The following is a 10,703-nucleotide window of genomic DNA, read 5'->3' on the forward strand; positions in this document are numbered from 1 at the left end:
TGCCAAAGTAACCAATACATTTACTCAAAATAACATTGTATTATTTGGTACAGTGTCATAAAACTAATCATATAATCTCTACTTTGGCTGGAATGGATAAAAAGTCAAATACAATGAAAATACTGAATGACTTCCTAGTGATTCCAATGGACTGTGGCAGCTTCCAAAGTGTCTTCACAGCATAAGTCCAAATAAAACTATTCTATGATGCCACTGATGCAAATAAATTCAAGTGGCCTTCAGCAGCCCTGGTCCCTGGTTAATAATCCTGACTTTCCTAATGCCCTTGCTACTGGAAAAATTAATGAACCAATTTGTAAAACAGAAAAAAATTATGGCAGAAAAGTCACTTCACTAACAAGTGTCAACCTTTCTGAAATGTTTAACATTCATGAATGGAAAAATAATGAAGAATAAATATGAAAAGAGAAGTTTTATTTAAGTCCAATTGAAAACTTTTTTTCTTTTTCTGTTTTTTTTTTTTTTAAGAAACTTATATTTCTCAGGTTTTATCTTGTCTAACAGTGATGCCCTAAAGTATGAAAATGTTTTGAAAGTAGTTTGTCCTTACATGATGATGGGTCTAAAACATTTTGTTATTGCAATCCTGAGGGCCAGGTCCACTAAGAGAATCAAATAAAAGGAAACTCAGCCTAGAGAAAGGAAAAGAAAAAAGGTTCATTTTTTTCTTTTTGTCAGGCTCTCTGACTTCATAAGGGATTTCTGTAAACATTCTCCTTGAACTGTTCCTAACTGTGAGTCTGCTTTTGGTGAGCAGGCAATGTAGTGCTTATGATCTGGACTCTGGCAGGATCTGCCATCTGTCAATACCCTGAAGACAATTCAAGGGTCTGTGTCCGTTGCTTGGGCACATTGTAACAGAATTGCCAATGTTATCTGTTTGATTTTTTTTTTTCCTTTTTGTGCTACAGCTGAACCATTTTTATTTGTAGTCTCTCATTCTATTGTAGGAAGACTAATCTTTCAGTATTATGGAAAAGAAAAGTGCTTCTGCTCATCAGCCCCTTGAGTAATAACATAACCTGGGGCAACAGCAGAGCTCAGCATTCTCTGCTTGGCTATTTCTGCATTTCTTCACTTAGCACCAGGTAGAGATTTCTACTGAAACTATCCTGGTGAACCCTTTCCCTCTTGCTCCATGAACAAAGGAAATTTGGTAGCTTGATACTAGGGGAAACTGGAGAAGGCAATTATCCTTGAACAGAGGAAGAAGGAGCCAGTAACCAAAATGACAAGAGTCAAGTGAAACTTAAACCAGATTGAACTACAGCTGGTGAATCTTGTGTAGGACCTCCAGGGGTTGTGTACAACAGGGTTATTTGTTTGTTTGGCTACATCGGGAGTTTCTTTCTGACTACTGTATCTGGGAAGGGAAAACTAAGGATGGAGGAGGCACTTGTCAAATATTAGTTTTCTTGAAGGGTGCAGTGGCACATGACTGTAATCCCAGTGGCTCTGGAGGCTGAGACAGGAGGATCACCAGTTAAAATCCAGCCTCAGCAATTTAGCAAGGCCCTAAGCAACTCAGCGAGACCCAGTCTCTAAATAAAATACAGAAAAGGGCTGGGGATGTGGCTCAGTGGTTGGGTGCCCCTGGGTTCAATCCCCAGTATCATATATAATTTTTCTTCCTTGCCCTTTCCTTATGTGTTAGCTTCTCATTGTTTCCATTTCCTTAGATAGCTGAAATCAAGCCATCTCTGTGTAGCAGATATTTCCAACTAAACCTGGCATAAGTCTTGCTTGGAGCTCTATGTAAATAAGTGCCTTTCCAAGGTGACTAATTTGCCTTCTGAGAAACAGGGCCCAGTAGGAAATTGAAGAAAATGGTTGCACATAGCACAAATGGTCTCACTTTGGTGCCTAGTGGGGGAAAGTGTGTCATGGAGACAGAAATGGGGATATATCCCTCATTTTGGTACAGATTGTAAAATAACTCTGACCTTATGACAACTCCCTGGATTCTGACTCCTACAGTACCTTGCAACTTATAGCTTTGAGAACATGGAAAGGCAACCCTTGTGGCACAAATGCCATTAGTTCTCTGATGGGCCCCAGTAGTCATAGATCTGTGAGCTTTGTACACTCCGACTCTGGGAGTCCAGAGTGTTTATAAGAACCCATGCGAGACTCACCTAGAGACTATGGAGGTGCAGAAAAAGAGTATGCTGCAACTGGCTTTATTAACCATGCAGGAGAAAGATCCAGAGAAATTCAAGGTTTTACCTTTAATGTGACCTTATTTGCATGTCCTGACTGATGAGTTGTAGGGAATTCAGGACAAGACAAGCAATCCATAGAAAACTCTTCAACTTATTGTTCCATATCCAAGTGCTTTTGAATAAAGACACGAAATTAAACATCAGTGGGACATGTTATACAAGAAAATGCCCGCTGAAAGAAAGCAGGAAATAAACATGAAAACTATACTCCTACTCTGCTATCTAACATTAATTGGGTGTATATAATGTACAACCCTCTTCTAAACATTTTACATAAATCAACTCATTAATCCTCCCTGAAACCCAATGAGGTAGTGCTATTTTCCTTATTTTACAAATGATGAAATAGAGGCTTAGAAATGTTAGATGTTTTGCACAAAGAGGCATAATCAATAACTCATGGGCCTAAAATGTGAAGGCAAGTATGTCTGGCTCCAAAGACTGTAGAATTTTTTAAAATTTTAGATTCATTTTAATTTTAATTGACATAGAACTGAATTATCATATAATCCAGCAATCACATTTTTGGGTACATAACAAAAGGAATTGAATCAGTATGCCAAAAACATGACTGCACTGCCATGTTCATTGAAGCATTATTCATAATAACTAAGATATAGAAGGTATTAGGTGTCTGTCTTTAGGGGAATGGAAATATATACATCTCACATTTTCTTTTTACATTCATATATTATATGCAATGAAATACTATTTGGTATTTAAAAGAAGAAAGTTCTACCATTTGAAAAAACATGGATGAACCTGTAGATGACACTACAACAAAGGAAATAAGCCAGATACACCAGGCCTATGCTTTTAACAATAAGACCAAGTTAATGCCCCTGTTATTTACCTAATATTATGTGATTCCCTAATCAGTTTTGAAAGGAAGCACCAACTGTATATTGTCAAGATAAGGGAACTACTAGAGAATATTTAATATTCTTAACTCCCTCATTTCACTTATGGTATACAGTGAAAATAATTATAGCTCTTGTGACTTTTGCTTCTATATCAAAGAGAATAGAGGGATAGGAGAGATATGTCCTCTCTTAAGAAAAGAGAGAGCTAGGCAACTATTTTGTATTGAATCAATTCTATGGGCAGGCTCTGTGTTGGACACTACACATATTTCTGGTGAGTAGGAGTAACAAGTGAGTCTATTTCTACTTTTTTTTGGTCTCCAAGTTTTCCACACATGAATATAAGGCAATATAAGTGTTAGATCTTAGGATCTTGAGGAACTTAGAAGTGAGTTGGGATATCAGTTTGTTTTAGTCATTTTTTTGTCACTGTGACCAAAAGACCTGACAAGAACAATTAAGGAAAGAAAAGTTTATTTGGGGCTCACTGTGTCAGAGGTCTCAGTCCATAGACAGTCAACTCCTTTGGTCTGGGCCTGAGGGAGGCAGAATATCATGGGAGAAGGGTGTGGTGGAGGAAATCAGCCAAGAAGCAGAGAGAGAATAAACTCAGTTCACAAAATATGTATTCCAAAGGTATACTCCCAATGACCCTGTCCTCCAGTCACCCCTATCTGCCTAAAGTTACCACCTAGTTAATCCCTATCAGTGGATTAAGGCACTGATTAGGTTAACATTCTCATAACCCAATCATTTCACCTCTAAAGTTTCTTGCATTGTCTCATACATGAGCTTTTGGGAGACACTTCACATGCAAATCATAACATAATTATAATTCTACATATTATATAATTATAATAATAACATTACAATATATATTGTTATTGTAGCATAATTGTTATTCCTCCTATTGGAGGAAAATAAGAGAATGGAACAGTGTACTAAAAGACATAAAGTAGAACTAAAATGCCATTAAAGTCCACAGAGAGGAGAGCACCCTGGGGATCAGAGTAAGTACATAAAGAAAATTCAGAGGAGGTAACACTAGAGCTCAACTTTTACTGGTTAGAAACAAGTTGGTTAAAAAAAAAAAAAAAAGAAAGAAAGAAGTTGGTTGGGGTTTGGCAGATGACTTGCATTCAACCAATTCTTCTAGCAAAAACATTAGAATAGTGGTTTTAAAACCAGCATTTGAAGACATTAAAAGCTTCTAAGCAACAAAGACCTCCAGACACCAGAGAAGAGGAAAATTCAAAGAAGCAAGCATTAATGTTTGGCAGTGCCTCATCCTCCAAGATCTTAGCCAACTCTAAAGTAATGGCTGATAGGTTTTGGTAATCTCATGGGGATGAGGGAATAATGAAGTCCAGCATTTGCCAAGGGGAGAAAGTTCTCATAATTACTTGAGCCCTTTGGCCAGGACCCTTAAAGGCTACATTCTGGGAATAAAGGCAAACTGGAAATAGACTCACAAAAATTAAAACTTCACTTAATCACCTTAATCTCAGATTGGGGGAAGATGTCCTACTACACAGGCAATCTTGCCTGCTACAGGCAAGATTGAATCCACATTGGAAAAATATAAAATCATTCAGAATTTCAGGTAATGGTTGGTGTTTAGTTTATAAAAAAAAAAGCAAAGCAAAGCAAAACTAGACATGTAAAAATAGAAAAATTAATGAGGCGATCCAAGATGGCGGCCTAGAGGGTGACTGCACCCCCAGTCGCTCCAGAACCCAGGAGTTAAGAAGGGGAGGCATTGAGAGACTCGGACTGAGATAGAGCCACGGGTGAGTCTGCCCACTGGGTAAAGCTCAGCCCGGGTGGCAGGCCCAGATAGAGGTGGCTTAGCGGAGCCAGGCAGGGCAGCTAGAGTCTTCCACAGGCAGCCCTGCGCACACAGCCAGCTTCTCCAGGTTCTCGGAGCGGGCCCCCTAGTGAGAGCCTTTCTGACCAGAACAAACTCCAAGTCCCGGAGCCAGCACAGCGCAGCATACTCCGGCACGCAGGCAGCTTCAGGGACCAGGATAGGGCAGCCAGAGACTTCCCCAAGTAGCCTGGACCCCTGCGGTGGGAGGTGCCTTTCAAGGCTACCTTCTCAGACCAGGCCGCCCAGTGAGAGGCTTTCTACATAGAACCAGCCACAAGTCCCCGAACCAATGGAGAACTTCGATCTGCAAGCAGCCTCTGGGATCAGGGCAGGGCAGCCAGAGACCTCTTCAGGCAGCTCTGCCCACTCCGGCCGCAGGCTCTTTCCACGGGGCGATCCAAGATGGCGGCCTAGAGGGTGACTGCACCCCCAGTCGCTCCAGAACCCAGGAGTTAAGAAGGGGAGGCATTGAGAGACTCGGACTGAAATAGAGCCACGGGTGAGTCTGCCCACTGGGTAAAGCCTGGCCCGGGTGGCAGGCCCAGATAGGGGTGGCTTATCAGAGCAGGGCAGGGCAGCTAGAGTCTCCCCCAGGTAGCCTTCCACACTCCGGCGCTGGGCTCCTCCCACACGGCCAGCTGCACGGTGCAGGCCCCCAGTGAGAGCCTTTCCGCACAGAGCCAGCTCCAAACCCTGAAACCAGTAGGGGGGTAGGGGGCAGCTTTCTTCAGATGCACTGCATTATCAAATTCCTCCAAGACATCAGGCTATTGAAGGCTGGAAGGTGATACACTGGAAATCTACCGGGACACTATAAGCCAATAGCAGAAGTCTGCAATATCTCAGGGTCCCACTGACAGCTGAACAATATGAGAAAACAAGGGAAGAAAATGTCCCAAACAAACCTAGATACTACATCAATAAAACCCAATGACAGCACAGCAGAAGAAATGTCAGAAAGGGAGTTCAGAATGTACGTGATTAAAACGATCAGGGAAGCAAATGAGGAGATGAAAGAGCAAATGCAGGCATTGAAGGAGGAGATGAAAGAGCAAATGCAGGCATTAAATGATCGCACCAATCAACATGTTAAAAGACCAAATACGGGAAGCAAGAGATCATTTCAATAAAGAGAGATACTGAAAAAAAAAGCAAACTGAAATACTTGAAATGAAGGAAACAATAAACCAAGTTAAAAACTCCATAGAAAGCATAACCAATAGGATAGAACACCTGGAAGACAGAACCTCAGACTTTGAAGACAAATTATTTAATCTTGAAAACAAAGTTGGCCAAACAGAAAAGATGGTAAGAAATCATGAACAGAATCTACAAGAATTATGGGATATCATGAAAAGGCCAAATTTAAGAATTATTGGGATTGAGGAAGGCTTAGAGAAACAAACCAAAGGAATGAACAACCTATTCAATGAAATAATATCAGAAAATTTCCCAAATCTGAAGAATGAAATGGAAAACCAAGTACAAGAGGCTTATAGAACTCCAAACATACAAAATTACAACAGACCCACACCAAGGCACATTATTATGAAAATACCTAACATACAAAATAAAGACAGAATTTTAAAGGCCGTGAGAGAAAAGAATCAAATTACATTCAGAGGGAAACCAATAAGAATATCAGCAGATTTTTCAATCCAGACCCTAAAAGCTAGAAGGGCCTGGAACAACATATACCAAGCCCTGAAAGAAAACGGATGCCAACCAAGAATCTTATACCCAGCAAAACTTACCTTCAAATTTGACGATGAAATAAGATCCTTCCATGATAAACAAAAGCTAAAGGAATTTACAAAAAGAAGCCAGCATTACAGAACATTCTCAGCAAAATATTCCATGAGGAAGAGATGAAAAACAACAATGCAAATCAGCAACAGGAGGCGCTAGCCTAAAGGAATAGCCAAATAAAGGAGAAACCAAATCATGTCAAAAACAAAAATGAGTCAATTGACTGGGAATACAAATCATATCACAATAATAACCCTGAATGTTAATGGCCTGAACTCATCAATCAAAAAACATAGACTGGCAGATTGGATTAAAAAGAAAAATCCAACAATATGCTGCCTGCAAGAGACTCATCTCATAGAAAGAGACACCCATAGACTAAAGGTGAAAGGATGGGGAAAAACATACCATGCACACGGACACAGCAAAAAAGCTGGAGTATCCATCCTCATTTCAGATAATGTGAACTTCAAGTCAAAACTAGTCAGAAGGGATAAAGAAGGACATTACATGCTGCTTAAGGGAAGCATAAATCAGCAAGACATAACAATCATAAATATCTATGCCCCGAACATTGGCTCATCCACGTACATCAAACAAATCCTTCTCAATTCCAGAAATCAAATAGACCACAACACAATAATACTAGGCGATTTTAACACACCTCTCTCACCACTGGATAGATCGTCCAAACAAAAATTGAATAAAGAAACTATAGATCTCAACAACACAATCAACAATTTAGACTTAACGGACATATATAGAATATACCATCCAACAAAGAACGAATACACTTTCTTCTCAGCAGCACATGGATCCTTCTCTAAAATAGACCATATTTTATGCCAAAAGCTACTGTTAGCAAATACAAGAAGATAGAGATACTACCTTGTACTCTATCAGATCATAATGGATTGAAATTAGAAATAAATGACAGAATAAAAAACAGAAACTTCTCTAATACCTGGAGATTAAATAATACACTATTATATGATGAATGGATAACAGAAGGCATCAGGAGGGAAATAAAAAATTCTTAGAAGTAAAGGAGAACAAAGACACATCATATCAAAATCTCTGGGACACTATGAAAGCAGTACTTAGAGGAAGATTTATTTCATGGGGTGCATTCAAAAAAAGAAGTAGAAATCAACAAATAAACGACTTAACACTACATCTCAAAGCCCTAGAAAAAGAAGAGCAGACCAATACCAAAAGTAGTAGAAGACAGGAAATAGTTAAAATCAGAGCCGAAATCAACGAAATCGAAACAAAAGAAACAATTGGAAAAATTAACAAAATAAATAGTTGGTTCTTTGAAAAAATAAATAAAATTGATAAACCCTTAGCCACACTAACAAAGAGAAAGAGGGAGAAAACTCAAATTACTAAAATTTGGAATGAACAAGGAAACATCACAACAGACACGAGTGAAATACAAAACATAATTAGAAGTTATTTCAAAAATCTATACTCCAACAAAACAGAAAACCTTGAAGATATCAACAAATTTCTAGAGACATATGAATTACCTAAACTGAACGAGGAGGACATACACAACTTAAATAAACCAATTTCAAGCAATGAAATAGAAGAGGTCATCAAAAGCCTACCAACAAAGAAAAGTCCAGGACCAGATGGGTTCTCAGCCGAGTTCTACAAAACCTTTAAAGAAGAGCTCATTCCAATACTCCTCAAACTATTCCATGAAATAGAAGAGGAGGGAACCCTCCCAAACTTGTTCTATGAAGCCAATATCACCCTGATACCTAAACCAGACAGAGACACATCGAGGAAAGAAAATTTCAGACCAATATCCTTAATGAACATCAACGCAAAAATTCTCAACAAAATTTTAGCAAATCACATACAAATATATATTAAAAAGATAGTGCACCACGATCAAGTGGGTTTTATCCCAGGGATGCAAGGTCGGTTCAACATTCGGAAATCAATAAATGTCATTCACCATATCAACAGACTTAAAGTTAAGAATCACATGATTATTTCAATAGATGCAGAAAAAGCATTTGATAAAATACAGCATCCCTTCATGCTCAAAACACTAGAAAAAATTGGGGTAGTGGGAACATTCCTTAACATTATAAAGGCCATCTACGCTAAGCCCATGGCTAATATCATTCTAAATGGTGAAAAACTGAAAGCGTTCCCCCTAAAAACTGGAACAAGGCAGGGATGCCCTCTTTCACCACTTCTATTCAACATCGTCCTTGAGACTCTAGCCAGAGCAATTAGACAAACCAAAGAAATTAAAGGGATACGAATAGGAAAAGAAGAACTCAAACTATCCCTGTTCGCTGATGACATGATTATATATTTAGAGGAACCTGGAAATTCCACCAGAAAACTTTTAGAACTCATAAGTGAATTCAGTAAAGTAGCAGGTTACAAGATCAATGCTCATAAATCCAATGCATTTTTATACATAAGTGATGAATCTTCAGAAAGAGAAATTAGGAAAACTACCCCATTCACAATAGCATCGAAAAAAATAAAATACTTGGGAATCAATCTCACAAAAGAGGTGAAAGACCTCTACAATGAGAACTACAGAACACTAAAGAAAGAAATTAAAGAAAACCTTAGAAGATGGAAAGATCTCCCATGTTCCTGGATAGGCAGAATTAATATTGTCAAAATGGCTATACTACCTAAAGTGCTATACAGATTCAATGCGATTCCAATTAAAATCCCAATGATGTACCTTGCAGAAATAGAGCAAGCAATTATGAAATTCATCTGGAAGAATAAAAAACCTAGAATAGCTAAAGCAATCCTCAGTAGCAAGAGCGAAGCAGGGGGTATTGCAATACCAGATCTTCAACTCTACTACAAAGCAATAGTAACAAAAACGGCATGGTATTGGTACCAAAATAGACAGGTAGATCAATGGTACAGAATAGAGGACATGGACACAAACCCAAATAAATACAATTTTCTCATACTAGACAAAGGTTCCAAAAATATGCAATGGAGAAAAGATAGCCTCTTCAACAAATGGTGCTGGGAAAACTAGAAAACCATATGCAATAGAATGAAATTAAACCCCTATCTCTCACCCTACACAAAACTCAACTCAAAATGGATCAAGGACCTCGGAATCAGACCAGAGACCCTGCATCTTATAGAAGAAAAAGTAGGTCCAAATCTTCAACTTGTTGGCTTAGGATCAGACTTCCTTAACAGGACTCCCATAGCACAAGAAATAAAAGCAAGAATCAACAACTGGGATAGATTCAAACTAAAAAGCTTTCTCTCAGCAAAGGAAACTATCAGAAATGTGAAGAGAGAGCCTACAGAGTGGGAGAATTTCTTTGCCAATCATACTTCAGATAGAGCGCTAATTTCCAGAATCTATAAAGAACTCAAAAAACTCTACACGAAGAATACAAATAATCCAATCAACAAATGGGCTAAGGAAATGAACAGACACTTCACAGAAGAAGATGTACAAGTAATCAACAGATATATGAAAAAATGTTCAACATCCCTAGTAATAAGGGAAATGCAAATCAAAACTACCCTAAGATTTCATCTCACCCCAATTAGAATGGCAATTATCAAGAACACAAGCAACAATAGGTGTTGGCGAGGATGTGGTGAAAAAGGAACACTCATACATTGCTGGTGGGGTTGCAAATTAGTGCAGCCACTCTGGAAAGCAGTGTGGAGATTCCTCAGAAAGCTTGGAATGGAACCACCATTTGACCCAGCTATCCCACTCCTTGGCCTATACCCAAAGGACTTAAAATCAGCATACTACAGAGATACAGCCACATCAATGTTCATTGCTGCTCAATTCACCATAGCCAGATTGTGGAACTAACCTAGATGCCCTTCAGTTGATGAATGGATAAAGAAACTGTGGCATATATATACAATGTAATATTACTCTGCAATGAAGAATGATAAAATTATGGCATTTACAGGCAAATGGACGAAATTGGAGAATATCAT

The sequence above is a fragment of the Sciurus carolinensis genome, chromosome 3 (genome assembly GCF_902686445.1).
Source record: "Sciurus carolinensis chromosome 3, mSciCar1.2, whole genome shotgun sequence".
Lineage (NCBI taxonomy): Eukaryota > Metazoa > Chordata > Mammalia > Rodentia > Sciuridae > Sciurus > Sciurus carolinensis.